The 14,548-nt window shown below is 43.2% G+C and overlaps 1 protein-coding gene across 5 annotated transcripts in view; it reads right to left on the reverse strand.

Moving 5' to 3' along the window:
• The window catches only part of POMGNT2 (protein O-linked mannose N-acetylglucosaminyltransferase 2 (beta 1,4-)), a 34,089-nt gene extending 21,514 nt beyond the window's left edge, over window positions 1–12,575 (reverse strand). The window contains exons 1-3 of one of the 5 annotated variants that reach the window (XM_075745706.1): window positions 12,339–12,575; window positions 9,913–10,043; window positions 9,325–9,387 (exon numbers count right to left, since the gene is read on the reverse strand). The gene's annotated coding sequence lies outside the window, so the exon portion shown is untranslated. Of the gene's footprint in view, window positions 1–1,529; window positions 3,781–9,324; window positions 9,388–9,724; window positions 10,044–12,338 lie in introns of those variants that run through there. The other 4 variants (XR_012834067.1, XM_075745705.1, XM_075745707.1 and 1 more) reach the window with 4 other exon arrangements.
• Window positions 12,576–14,548: the final 1,973 nt, after the last annotated feature.

Below are 14,548 nucleotides of genomic sequence, written 5' to 3' on the forward strand. Positions count from 1 at the left end.
GGGAGACGGGGAACCAAGAGCAAACGAAGACAAAAAGCAATTCAGAGCTAACTCATTTCCAGTGCGTCAAAGGCTCATCAGTGACTGCCCCATCCAATGGACTGTGGTCATCCTGTAACTACATTTGACTATCTGCTTGCCAGGAGCAAATGCAAAATCCCATTGCATGCAGGAAGTCATTGATGATACAAAGCATCCCTCTTCAGAAGAGGGAGTGCAGCCCCTACTCCCAAACTAAGGAGGGCTTTTTCTGGGACAAAAGAAGGGACAGAGCCAGATGGTTTCAAATTCCTTCAAGGCATTTGCAATTGCCAAGGTATTTTACACAGACTGTGCTTAGATGTTTCATTGGTCACCAGTGATCCAAAATTCACATACAGCTTAAAACTACACATAGGTTTCTGAGCTTAAAGAAATCAGGGTCTAAACTCTTAGTTGGGTCCCACTCTCAGAACAAAACACATTTTCACCACTGAAGGGAACCAGTAACTGTTAAGAATAACTGTTATTCAGAGAACAATATGCAAAAGTGGACACTAAAGCATAATGGGTGAAATTTTACCTCCAAAAGCAATGAAAAACTCACAGCATGGTTTTGAGAAGAACATAGCAGTAGCACCCCAAACAGTCTGTTTTTGAAGATGGGAAGCTCTCAGAAGGGAGAGCAAAGGTTATTTTTCAGTGCTAGCCACAAGGCTTCATAAAGGAATCTTTTAAAAACTATATGGGCCGCTGATTACTGTATCAGAGAGCATAACTAGATGAATAAGGAAGATGTGTGTGCAAGCCCACTTCATACAAGAGGTACACAGCGCACAATTAGGAAACTCGTAATTCCTTGGCTTCATGGTCTTAGCATCTACACAGTTCTAAGCTGAAGAAAGATGGTTCTCTGAAACAGAAATAACCTATGCCAAATGTACACAACAAGGACTTCCAATCAAGGACTCAAATTCCAGAGTTCAGCTCCTCATTGCTGCCTGAGCAACAAAGTTTATAACAGAGATTGTATTACACCACTGTCTCTCAAGAGCAAAAATACGTATGTAATCAAACTGTTAAGGTAAACCAGTAAAAAGATGGAAAGAAAATTAACACCATATACAAAGAAATCTTTGCAACCAAAAAATGAATCTGTTTTTATTGAGAATTACATTTTCTCAGTTGAACTTTGGCAAGTAAGCTGGATAGTACAAAAACCCCAAAACAACTTTTTCACAAATACAAAAAAACCCTTCTCTTTCTCATATAAACTCTTATTCCTCTCGTCTTTAATCCCAGTCTCCATATATGCCATCTCCACACAAGAACCAAGCAATCCTTGTTTAACATCAAAATGCCCCTTGGCCCCTTTTTACACACGTGTGGTCTTCAGAACATCTAGCAGCTGAAGAAGGGGCTCCTGGATCCAACTGTGTAGAGGACTCCAGCTGTCAATAATTATCTAGATCTCTGTTTCAGTTTTATAAGGCAGAGTCAAAGACCAGGAGAGGGGAGGACACTTGCACGTGTGTTTTGGAAGCAAAAGGCAAATATTTTACAACGGAAAAGGGAAAAGTCAGTTTGTTCAAATGTAAGAATTGTGCAGCACAGCCTCTTGTAGGTATGACAAAGCAAGCTTTGGTGTGGGACACAGCCAAACGGCAATGAAAGCTGCAGGCAGGATGGGAAGAGTTAGTGCAACTTTTCAGCTGGTGGTAGAAAAAGCTTTAAGAGCTGAAGGGGCAAATTTTTGAGCCCTTCCTTTACAAAGCATTTCTTAAGAAAATTTCCAAGTCCAAACAGCCAACTAGACTTAAACTCAGGTGTGTCTCTTCTCAAACATAAATGAAGCAAACCAAAAGAATATAGAGGACATAGGACTGAAGTAAAGGGAAAGAAGAAAAGAAACAAGTAGGAAGGGAATAGAGGACAAAAGGAAGACACACTTGGACAAAGGACGTACAGCAGAAGAATGTGCAGCCTTCAAAGACTGCTCCAGAGAAAAAAAGACCAGACTGGGAGATTATATTTTTGATGTGTGTTTATCAGTAAAGCACCAAGGAATTTCCAATCATGAGCCTGAGATCTCATTGCACTGTACAAAGTAAACAAAATCACTTAAAACACAGGAGATGGATGTGAGAATTGCAGTGCCAGCTGCAATGCTGTGGGACCAGTTGGAAGTAAATTGGTGAAAATGAATGATGCTATAAAACCAGTACATCGGGAAAACTCAGCCCCCATCTCTTTTACAGTCTCAAGGATGCAAGAGGGATGACATCTACTGCCAGAAGCACGCGGACAGCACCCAGAGCAGAGACTACGCTGCTTCCTCTGAAAGCACACATCCCATCAAATTCAAAGGAGCAAGAAATGTGGCATGAAAGTGATCTCAGGCTGGCAGAGAGCAAGCCAGTGCAGAGCTTTGGTCCAAATGCTTTTACGCTCAGCAGAAGCAAAAGGGGTTCAATTGTAAATTATTGAAAATTTCTACATATTTCTGTGTTTGCAAGGAAGGAAAAGTTACTCCCTCGTAACATCCTCAGTCTCTTCTAATGCTTCAGCCCTTCTACAGAGAGGCACCACCACACTGCCGTACTACCTACTACAGACAAGGTGTTGTTCTGCTCATGGTTAGCAGACAGGGGCAAAGGGTGAAAAGTGAGGAGGGGAAGTGGATAGATGCACTGTAAGGTAGCAAATGCCAAACCATTAAGGTTTCCATCTACATCAGTTCACACTGTAGAGTCAAGGACAGTAATCCACAGAGCACCTGCACTACTCACAGACCGCTCTTCCAGGTGACTGGAAAAGGCTCATTTCCTTTTCCTACTTCAAGACACTAAAGCTAATCAATCTTTTCACAGCAAGAGCTTTGCTTACCCCTCACAGTGTGGTGCCAGGTAGATGCACCCAATGGAAGCAAAGTTTATGCTTAGATTTAAGCACATGCTTAACTCCTGGCTGGATCAGCACTTTCAACCACACATCCTTGTGGGCCAAGGATTTGCATTCTTACACATCTTTAAACTTTCCAGGACATGTAATTTATCATTCTGCCCGTGATAAAGGATGGCAACACCCTGCTCATTTCCCTTGCTCTCAGTACACTGCAGAAAACAAAAATATAGATTTCTCAACAGCAAGGTGGAGGACACTGATATCCCTTTTACCCCTCTGACAGCTATAGCATATCATCACCAGGCTTCAATTAGAAAAAGAGGAAAAAGACTCAAATGGAGAAAGAAAAGAGATGGGGGAAAAGATACTTACTGCAATAGAAACAAACAAAACAATCCATTTGCAGATTACATATGAAAAGAACATCTATATTAAATGTGATCTCAGAAGAACCGACTAGGATAATTCCTTGTGCAGTTCCAGGTATTTCAGGCTAAATATGGAAAATACACATTACTCTGAGTTTATGAAGGGCTTAGTTTTATCAGTACTATTTATACACACTTTCTTGGTTCATTTTAGGCATATCGTTTATACCATACACACACTAAAAATACAAAATGCATAGCAATGCATTTATGTGTCACAGAAACAAGGTTTTAAACCAACAGACTTGAGCGCTCACTGATTTTAAAAGACAACAACTCCCTATTTTTTAACACGTTTCTAAATTATGTATGGGCTGTATATCCCTTCAGACAAATGAACACTGATAAATTACGTTCTGTCTCTAGCCAGGCACTTCAAGTAATCTCCACCCTCCCACCTCCTCGTCACATGAAATAAAGATGAAGCACCGCACATCAGTCACATCGCAGATCCATTCAGCAGCCGCCTCTACCTGAAGTAACAGAATAGATGTGTCAAGATCTTTATCAGTCTCCACTATCAGAAGCTGAAATTTTTGCTGCAACAGACTCAGGCAACCCCTGAGAGGGTGCTGGCTAGTACATGTCCTGCACAGCCAGCATTATGCTAGACTGCATCCAGCTCCTCTCACAAGTTTCTCCTGATGGGATTGCTCTCCCTCCTAACTGACTTTATCTTTTATGCCTGGACAAGTGATATCGGCTGCATCTGTGGACTGTGATACGTTTAACGAACAGCACAGTGTGCTCCATGACCTGGCGGCTCCCCAGCCACGTACCCATGGGAATGCTGCCTGGAGTATTAAGCCCACCTCATGTGCTTGAGCACACACATCCCGTTTCCAACTCACTTCATTACCCTTTTCTCAGCAAGCTCACTAGAGTTAATTTAATGTGTTTAAGGACTGAAGACCAGCCTCACCTCCCTGCAGTGCTATCAAACATGTTACGGGCAGAGAATTTGGCCATATTCCATCTACAGGGTTTCCTCCAAAGTCCACCACTTCTACTAATAGCTGAGCTGATGCCTGGCCAGTAGGAGAACAGTGCTCTATGCAACACAACCCACCACCACCACAGAGAGCTGCTGTACCCTCACACTCACCCTTGCAAACCCCAACCCTTCCCCTACAAGAGCACAGGAGCTGGATCATTTCCAGGTCTCCTTATCTGATACTCAGAAAGTACGGAGTTGCAGAAGATCAGAGTAGGAAACAGTGGTTACTTTTCTTATATTCAGGCTCCATGAGCCTGCTTGGCTTAACATGACAGCTCTCCACAGCTACAGAAGGGCACTCACAGTCCCCAGGCCAGGAAGTAGCACCCAGGAGACACAGGAATAAGTAGAGGCAAGTAAATGCCTTTGAGCTTCTTCCTTAGCAAACTGCAACAAAAGTCCCCTGAGCTTGGGGACTGTCATCTTCAGTTTCAAATCCTCATGGAAGAAAGTTTTTTTTTCCCTTTCCAAGGGCGACTTCCAACTTCATCAACACTTAGGTAGGATCTACTGAGCAGGAGGCCCTGTACAACCACCATGGCTTTGAGAGGGAGAGGGGGGACACAGTCTGCATTTTCAGAACCACACCTGGACATGCCTTTGCAATGAAATCCCATCTCTGTTTACAAACAGGCTTCCTTCCAACCCATTCATAAGTATCTGTACTATGCTTTCTACCCGTACTATATAAACAATAAGAACCTTTAAAGTTCAAACACAAATCACTTCTTCATTGATCTGGCCAATTAAAAAATGAAGAATGATAACAAGTTGTGAAATTTATCTTGTCACCAGCCTAATTGCTACTCTGGGCTTCAAATTACGGCAGAAAAAAAATGAGGAACAAAACTGAAATGTTTATAGCTTGTTTGCATTCTGGTTTACAAAGTACAGCATTATCTTTGTCAATGTGTGAGGAAATGCAATTGCACTGTGGACCTCTACATCAAAAAAACCTGCTTTAATTAATTTAGTATTAAAACAGAAAAAAAACCCTGTAGTTATTTCAGACTTGCTTATTGCTTTCATACATGTGCTCTGTCTGCAAAGGTTAGTACTAATTTGCAAAAAATCTTAGATCGTTTTACAACAGAATTATTGGGATTAGGATGTTAGGATTTAGGATTAGAATATTGGGATACTACAATTAGTAAAATACGTGGTGATATCCTAATAAAAACAGAAGCATTTTGAGATCTCTTTTCTAAGGAGGGACTGGGGAAGGATTGAAGAATAAAGAAGGAAAGAAAGGCTGCAATTTAAGTAAGCGTGAGAATGTTTACAGATGGAGAGTTAAGGACAGAGAAAGATTAAGCGAGGAACCCAGCGTCAAAGAGAAAAAAAAAATATCAATGACAAAACTAGGAGTGAACTACACACCTTCCATGTTTAATTACCTTAAGTGCACTTAGATATACTTGATTTAAAGTTCACTCATTCACGTTTCTTTACTAAAAAAGTCAACCATAGGTATCAGAAGTGAAATCCACCAATCAAGACCAATCAAGGTTACATTTTTAAAGCTAACTCTGCCCCTCTTTTCTTTCCACCAAGCTTCCAACTTCCCATCTCAGGGCTGTCAGTAGTTGTCAGCACATCATATGAGAAACTCATCTGAACGTGCAATATAACTTGACAGGCAATACATCAGAAAACCTAGATGTGACAACGGCAAATTCCACCAGATGGTCCTGGATCATATCCATCCATTTAAAAAAAAAATGGAAAAGGAAGAAAAAAAAAAACCACCACAGAAAACCAGAACTTCTGAAGAAAAAAAAAAATATTGAGTATATGCACTGTTTCACCCTCTGTCCTACCCATGCTGGAAAAGGAGACGCACAATAGCTCCACCTCTTATCCTCATCAGCTTGTCCTGTCATTACTAGCAATAAGTGTATTTCATCCTCCTACCCCAAGAAAAGGCTTCTAAATAAAATGCCACTCCATTCAAAGGCAGTATGTACTAGTAATAATAGTGCTTTCCAATTGAGAAAACTCTCTCTTAATGACTCTGGAGCCTGGTCCTGCTCCAGCACCAACATGCTCTCCAGGTACAACAAACCCAAGCTGTTAGCCCTGGGAGTAGCTTCAAACTTGGAGCACTTTCCAAACTCCCCATTTCCCACCCTTCCCAACTCCCTGTTGCGCTTGTAGGCGGCACAGATTCTGTTTGGGTTCAGGCTGCCTACAAATCCCATCAGCCTTTGTAATGGCCCTTTTGGGAGAGACCTTGGATTGCCACACAATACTGGGAAGGCAGCTGAGACCTGCAGGTCAAACATTGACTGTCCAGACCTAACCTCAGTGAAGAAAAAATTGTCTTTAATACACATGAAGCTCAAACCACCTTCCAGTAGGTAGAGAGGACAACCTGCTCCTGATTCTGGCCTCAATCCCACACAAAAGACAGAGTCAGGACTCTGTGCCACCCCCTGGGAGGTGAGCGCAGTCCCACGGCACAAAGCGCCAGGTTCAGAGGCAGCTCTGGGATTAATTCACTGCCAGGAAAACACCGCAGCTGTCACTGTTCTTCAGGTGAGCATCACCAGCCTGGCCGCAGCGGCAGCTCAGCTGGGATAAAAGTGACAGGCCTACGAAACATAAATCAAACCTGCGCAGGCTGTCACTGCTCAAGCGAGACCTTCAGGGACATCGTCCCTTGCTCCTGTTCTGCCTCTACCTTCAACAGCTGTGTGCAGATGTACATGTTTTGCTCTGTGAAAAGTAGTTGTGTGTAACTGGAAAAAAATACCATGTATCCTTGTCCTCCCAATTACACATGCTCTGAAGTAAAAAGCATTTAGTCAAATATATTTTAAATCAGTAAAGCAAGCAGATATGAATCTGAATGCAGAGAGGGAACAAAAGCAGTGAATAATATGGTGTTATTCTACCAAACATTTAACAGGTCAGGATAGTGCTTCAAAGTTCTTTGGAAATCTGAAAGCTTCTTTGAATACAAAGTTGTGACTGTGGTAGAAAGATCTACTCCCTGTCAGTGCACAAGCTGCACTCCACAGCTTAGGACTGAAGAAATCTCTCTTTAGGCCACTGTGGCAAAACCAGTTTCCACCAAGAAACTAGACCGAGCTTTTAGCAAAGGAGTATTTCCGTATATTATAAATAACCATTTTCCTTCCCCTAAGGAAAGTTCCTTCCATTTAAACCCTCCTTCGCTGTTAAACAAAGCGCACCCATTTCCTGGGTGAGAAACACCTATGAGGGGGAATACTCCAGTGCACTGATGGGGAATTGGGCTGCAGTCATGCTTCAGAAACTGCGAGTGGACTGGGCTCCAGAGATTACTAATGAAAAGGGCCTTTTTTAGCAATGGCTGATGGCTACCAGGTGACTTCTGAAGAAGCAGTTTATTGTCTCCATCCAATCCATTTTACCATTATCACCTTTAGCCCAGAGAGGAAGCTACTTTTACATCATGGACCTGAGAACAAAAGGCTTACAAAAAAAAAGTCGATTCTCCTCTCCTCCTCAAACTTCAACAAGGAATATCTGATTTTTTTACTCTGCCTTTGTCATTTTAATATAAAAGAAAGAGTCAATGACATTTTCAAGTTTTGCTGTTGTGCACCAGTGGGATTTCAAATATTGCAGAGGAACATAATTACATTTACAGACACTTTTGACTGGAACTCAAATGTTGTGACAGCACATAATAGTCTCTTAGAGATAAGAAAAACAGGCATTTAGCTCAAAATGTACGTTCTGATTAAATGTAAAATGGACACCAGCTTTTTAGTGGAGTGCCTTTTGTCATCTAGAACTTTTTCTATAAATACCAGACTAAGATTTTTCAAAACATCAACTTTCTACAGATAGAAAAATAAACAACTTACTATTGAATTGTTTTCAGCAGAACTACTGTAAAACAGAAGGCATAAGAATAATATGTATTTAATAAAACTGTTAAAATGTCACCTCCTTCCATTTTGATATTTAATTATATCTCATTAGAAAAGCAAAAATACTGCAAATCAAAGTCCAAGAATCAGCTGTTTATTTATTTATAGGCATTTATACAGCGCTCATCACCATAGCAACCAGGAACCTTTTTTTCTTCTTGTTCAAAGGAAAAGTTGTAATTTTGAAATGTGATCCTTTGATGTTACAGTGCAAATAGGTACTTATGTCCTACGCTGCAAACACTTAGGCAGGCACTTAAAGTACATGAATAGACCTAAGTCAAAGACATGGTGAAAGAGACAGAAACAGAAAAAAGAAAAAGGAAAGGAATCAAGTGAGAAAGAGGGAAAGAGCAAAGGGCTTTCCTATGGAAATTCACAGTGCATTGGGTCCTACAATAACCCATGACCTCTCCAGTGCTTTCTTCCTGTAATAGTATGTGACTGGTTTGTGGCGCACAGTTCAACTAATCAAGTGATCAACAAGTTCTCAATTTATGGTGAGGACACGGGTGAATATTCTTGAGCAAGGATTTCTAAGAGGATAGTCGCTTACAAATGAGGCAGCAGAGGGCTGCCTCTTTTTTGAGACCAGAGAAGTCAGAGTAGCAGTCAAAAAACACAGCTCCTCTTCTGATTCCACAGCAATTAGCCATTATCAAATTCCCACAGAATTAATAGACCTTTTCAAAAATGCCATCTGCTCACAAAACATCAAAGAAATGAGTAAATTGGAACACTGCTCCTGCGTACACCACTATAAAATGAATCACAAGGTATGTCATGCAACTGCAGTTTCCCTGTGATACTCCTGATGTGCACAAGCACACAAATACTTTTAAGACCCTCAGTAACAGCTTGAAATTGTTTTTATATTATTTCATCTGGTTGCTTCCCACCACCCTATGAAAATATAGATGATACACATACACAAAGTAGTACTTCAGATCCTTTTAAAAGCTAATGAACTTCTAATTGAGACTGAAAGAAGGAAAAAAAAAAAAAAGAAGATATGTTTGGCCTGTTGTCAGTTTGTTACATAAGAGATCCCATGATAAAGATTTCCTCAAGACACAGGTATATGAAGTATTACCTTCAACTCTGCATTTAGTTTAATACCGTCCAAAGCAGTTAAATAAGGAGCATTCAGTTGTTCCTAAACCAAACACATAAATCTTTACACAACACTGGTGGTTACTTCGTAGTCTTTTTTTAAGCTGTATTCTAAATAGGGCAGAAGCTGCATGTATGACAGGAGGAAAAGTGACAAGTTCCTTATCTAGAAAAGCACCAGCAGGCACTGCTATCACAGCAGACCAGCTCTTTTAAAGTGGACTGATGAAGCTATTTTTAAAAACACCTAATAACATCACAGAGGAGAATCTGATCTCTGCAAAGGTGAGCCGTGCAGCTCGATACTCCTGGGAGGCAGCTAATGAAACTGAAACTTGTCAGACACAGACTGCGTCCAGTAATTGGCTTTGAAAACTCACAGTTTAAATTCCGCCACGCTGAGTTCAATGCCCCAGTCACAGCTTGCTTCAAGCACAGGCAGAACCGAGGGCTGGCTAGCATGACCAAATGCGAGCGGCCACCTTTCCACTACCTACGCTGTCAGGCCCAGTCTGCATGCTTGGAGGGCAAAGAAAGAAACGTACTTTTTCTGGCACCTCATACCTACCAGTTCACTGCCAGGACAGGGAGAGAGAGTTGCAGGGGGAAGAAGGCAGAGAGGCATTGGAGCAGGCAGCGTGCTGACAGAGGAGGAAGGAACACATCTTACCGCAGAAGGTGAAGGAAAGGAGTGAAGACCTAAAAGGAGAAGAAGGAGGGTCCCATGTCATGCATTCATCCAGCACAGCAAAACCACCAAATAATGTTAACCCTCAGCCAGCGCTCTGTGCCGACCATGCAAAGTCCCTTAGGAACAGCTACTGGCTTCCCCAAGAAGGTGGCCAGCAAAACAGGGGAACTGTCACCCATTTTCCCTGAAACTCCACTTACCCTTCCTAGCCTACTCCTCCTCCAGCTTTATGGACCCACAGACCCATTCTAGCCCTTGCTCCAAGCCACAAAACCAAATTCTGTGACCATCCTGGATAATAAGTGAAGAAATTATTGTCCCGCAGTGTGAGAAGGCAAAATTTTGTCTGCACAGCTGAGAACTTTTGACTGGTTCTAGCTCTATGGTTTAACGCTCTCCTTTGCGCCACCTTCTTTTAGTGATTCTTCCTGCCTCCCACTACTTCCTAGAAAAATCTGCTCCTTCACAGCCTAGATACACTACGGTTGGAAAAGCCATTTTAAATAGAAAGCAGGTCTTCTGCTTAGGGAAGTCATCTATGGCTCTGTTTATTTGAATAAAATGATAGTTTTACTAGTGGAAGATTTTTAAGCCTCTATGTTTTAAAACTCCTCCTAAAGACCTTGCTGTATTAGAGCACAGGCCAGATATAAATCTGTTAAAAATTCTGGGGTAACTGGATGTGGGCTGCTGTCATAGGGAACTGTTTAAGCCAACAGCACTTACCGAAGACTTCAAAGCTACAATTTTTAAGAGAAGGGGGTGAGAATAAGGGGAATGAGCATACTCAATTCTCAGATGATTGAAGCAAACCTCAGTAAGTTCACAGTGAGATGCAACTCAAGAGATTGGAAATTTAACTGGAAAAAGATTATAGTCAATCTGTTTTGAACATTGCTTAATAGAGAACAGGCTCTAGGTAATTAGTCCCAAAACATTAACCAGGTACCTAGAGTGCATGTTCATGGCACACTTCACAAGTGTTGGAGGCTGAACTCCAGCTCTGATGGCAGCTAATTAAAACTCAAAAGTGAGACTCCAAGTAAAACTGCCACCTTGCAGCGGTGGCATTCATTCAAAATGCACTCTTGCAGAAAAGCAGACTGCAAAGCAGGTTTCCTGTATCTAGTCCATGCATTTGGTCTCTACCACTTTTTTGAAAATGATACTGCAAAATCAACACCCTGTCTTACAGTTGATATGTTTAGCATACGTCAGATTTGTTTGGGGGAGAAGCTTGTTCCAGAGAATGAGAGCTCTTCTGGTTCCCAGCTAAGTCAAGGCTTGAGCTAACAAGCTAATCTATCAGTTCAAGTGTTTTGAGATCACTATTAAATGGAGTCATTACTGTTTTATTATCCAAGTCAACAGATTCTCCTGAATCAGCAGTCACCGTTTAAAAGTCAGCATTTGTCAATAGTTATCCAACTATGGTACTGGTGTAAAAACACCAATATGTTCCCTTGCCTTTACCAGTTGTTCAGATACAGTCATTATTCTCATCACCAGAAATGAGTGTGCCTCTTCGCTTTTTTTTTTTTTTTTTCTTTTCCAAAGCAGCAGCCATTATGTTAATAACCCATTTAAACATTGGGTTAAGAGGGGCTGGAAGGAAGCAAGGGGACACAAGCAGACCAGTAAGCCTGACCTCAAAACATGCATGTGCAATGCACCCAGAGCTGACATATGCAAGAGAAACTTTTCCACTATGCTTAGTCAGGACACAATAATTAAAAGGGGAGGGATGCAACTAAATTCAGCATCCGTATCGACTGGGGCCAAATTCACAAGGACTGCTAAGCTTTCAAAGCTGAAGACAGGTGTTTGGGGAGGGGGTTCAGCCATCAAGGAAAATTGTCAGGAGAATATAATTACATCTTTACTTGCCCTGGTAGGCTTTAAACCGGCAGCGTCTTTGACCTCTAGGGAGGTTATTAGAGTTTTAATTGAACCGCGTTTCTGTGGTGCAGGCAGCTGCCTACAAGAGCTAACCCTCACAGCGTTGCCTGCCCCTGCTACCGACCCGGCCCGCTTTCGCTCCCCGGCTTTGAAGAATAAAGGTTTCCCCGCCCCAGGTGCCAGCTCCGCGCTGTGCAATCCCGGGGGGGTTCCGTGAGTTATTCCCCCCCTGCCCCGTGCCTCCCCACTGTGGAGTCGCCGCCGACCACGAGAGATATCACCCCGGTCCCCCCGCCTCCCCTTCACCCACTTTCCCCTCAGAAAAGAGGCGGCAGCCGCCGAGCCCCGCGAACCGCCCCCTGAGGGTGCCCGGCCCGGGCCGCCCCCGCCCCGCGCCGCCTCACCTGCTGCCCGCGGCGCTAATGGCAGCAACCGCCCCCTCGGCTCGGCTCAGCTCGGCCCTACCGCCTCCTCACGGCCTCCCCGCCCGCGGCGGGCACTGTCCGCCGAGGGGCCGGGGCGGGGCGGCACCGCCTCCCCCACGCTCCCGGTGGTGGCGGAGAGTGGTGATGGGGGGGGGGGGGGGGCGGGCGGCCCCTCGCCGCCGTGCTCGGGAGCTCGGCGGCTGCTGCACATGCTCAGTGCCGGGCGCCGCGAAAGGCATTCTGGGGGGTGTAGTTTGCGGATGCCCGGGTGCTACGTCTCCTCAGGGCGGGCTTCCTGCCGGGGTTTTAGTGCAGACCCTCTGGCCGGTCCCAGTCACCACTGCTGCCTCCTCAGTCCGGCGGTTTCCGCTCACAGCTTTCTCCCCAGGCTGCCCAGTCCTTGCTTCCCCATCCAGTCAATTTCCTTAACCCTTGACTCTTCTGCTGTCCTCCCACCTCCTTCCCACACTGACCTTCCCCTGTCCCTCAGGGTCCCTCCCTGACCCTCAGCTGCCCTCTGCCCAAGAGCCTCCTTGCTTGCTGCCCACACTCCCTGGCCTCTTCCTTATCTTCCACTCGGAATATATATGCTAAAGCGGAGGGCAACCATCCTCATCATGAGTAATGGCTTCAAATCTACCAGAAAAACCTGACAGATAGCAGGCATTTGTATCTTTACTGGAGGAAGGGTCCTTTCCACTGAGGAAAGTGTGACAGCAGCAGCAGGTCACATTCACACGGTGGGGTGTGGTAAGGTCAGACTTCAGAGCAACCCCGAGATTATTATAACATGAATAAATCGCAGAGAACACGCTGAGTCTGATGCAAGAGGTTGAATCGACCGAGCACGTGGACGTGTGTCCGTTCAGCACCTCCACTTCACCCAGCCTCTCCCAAAGTCAATGGGGCTTTTGTCATTCACTTCACTGAGGCTTTTGATTTCTCATGGGAGCTTTCCATTTCCACACCCACGCAGTGCTCTCAGTCAATGAGAAGGACAATTAACGGTTTGGTAGCATCTTTCATGTTAGCTGGTGTTTGTATGCATAATTAAATGCTCCCAGAGTGACAGGATTGCTAAACATGCTTGCAGGAAATTAATGTAAAACTTTAACCGTTGAAATGTTTGCCCCTGAAAAGCTGATAGTCGTTTGGGGGAAATAAAATTTAATAGCTTACTGCTCCTTCCTCCAGCCACTTTTTCTGTCTTGCAGATTTTGTAGCTAATGATTCGAAGAACTAACTTGTGTTATAAGAGATACACACAAGAACTGAGGGTTTTCAGAAATGCTCGTTGCTACTCTAAATTTAATTTCACTACAGTTTCTATGAATTTTAGTGTTGAGCTCCCATGGACTGATAAGGCAAATGACAGGCTTCTGAGATGCGTTTTCCAGAGTTTGTTCAAGAACTAATACACTAATGAAATCCATTGCAAGAGATCCCATCTACTCCGTTTCTCATTAGGCTTGTGAGTTATACCCCAGTCTTAGAAAGATTTCAGAATGCTGGACCCGCATCCTTATAGCTAGAGCAATGGTGCAAAATAATTATCATTGTCACCATTTTCATTAGCATTTGTTGGTATAAAAAGCTGCTATTTATTTCAACAACATTTAGAGATCTCTATTAATTTTCCCAAAGCATTTGTGAGTAGAAATCTTGACTAAGATTTCATGAACACCTGTTCGTATATTCACATAAATGTCATCCGCAGTGCTACTTTTCCTCCTTGTTATGAAATATTTAATGAACCAGTCAAAAAGCCAGACATTACCGTAATTTGAATTAAGTGGCCAGTCACGTATCACAGACGATGAATGGCCAAAGACACAGACATAATCGTTCAAGAAAAAAAAAGAACACCCAGAAGCTGAAATGTGTTTCTATGAAATATTCATAGGATTGCGGTGATTTATTGTCATGTCCGCTTCAGAATAACCTGCAATGGAAAAAGAGCATAATCTGATAAACTTTTCATGCAAAATAGTTCATTCGTTATTGCTGGAGTAACAAGTTTGTAGACCCACATCTGTTTAAGTCTACTGCCTATAAGGGGTGGGGAAGTGTTTTCCTTAATACAAGTTTTTACAGGGGATATCTAGTGAAATCAGTGTGAATATGCTAATGGCGGAGACGTTCACTTCAGGTGCCCAGACATAGGTGCCTGCTGCCATTTTAGACAGTTT

Source organism: Balearica regulorum, chromosome 2 (genome assembly GCF_011004875.1).
Source record: "Balearica regulorum gibbericeps isolate bBalReg1 chromosome 2, bBalReg1.pri, whole genome shotgun sequence".
NCBI classification, from domain to species: domain Eukaryota; kingdom Metazoa; phylum Chordata; class Aves; order Gruiformes; family Gruidae; genus Balearica; species Balearica regulorum.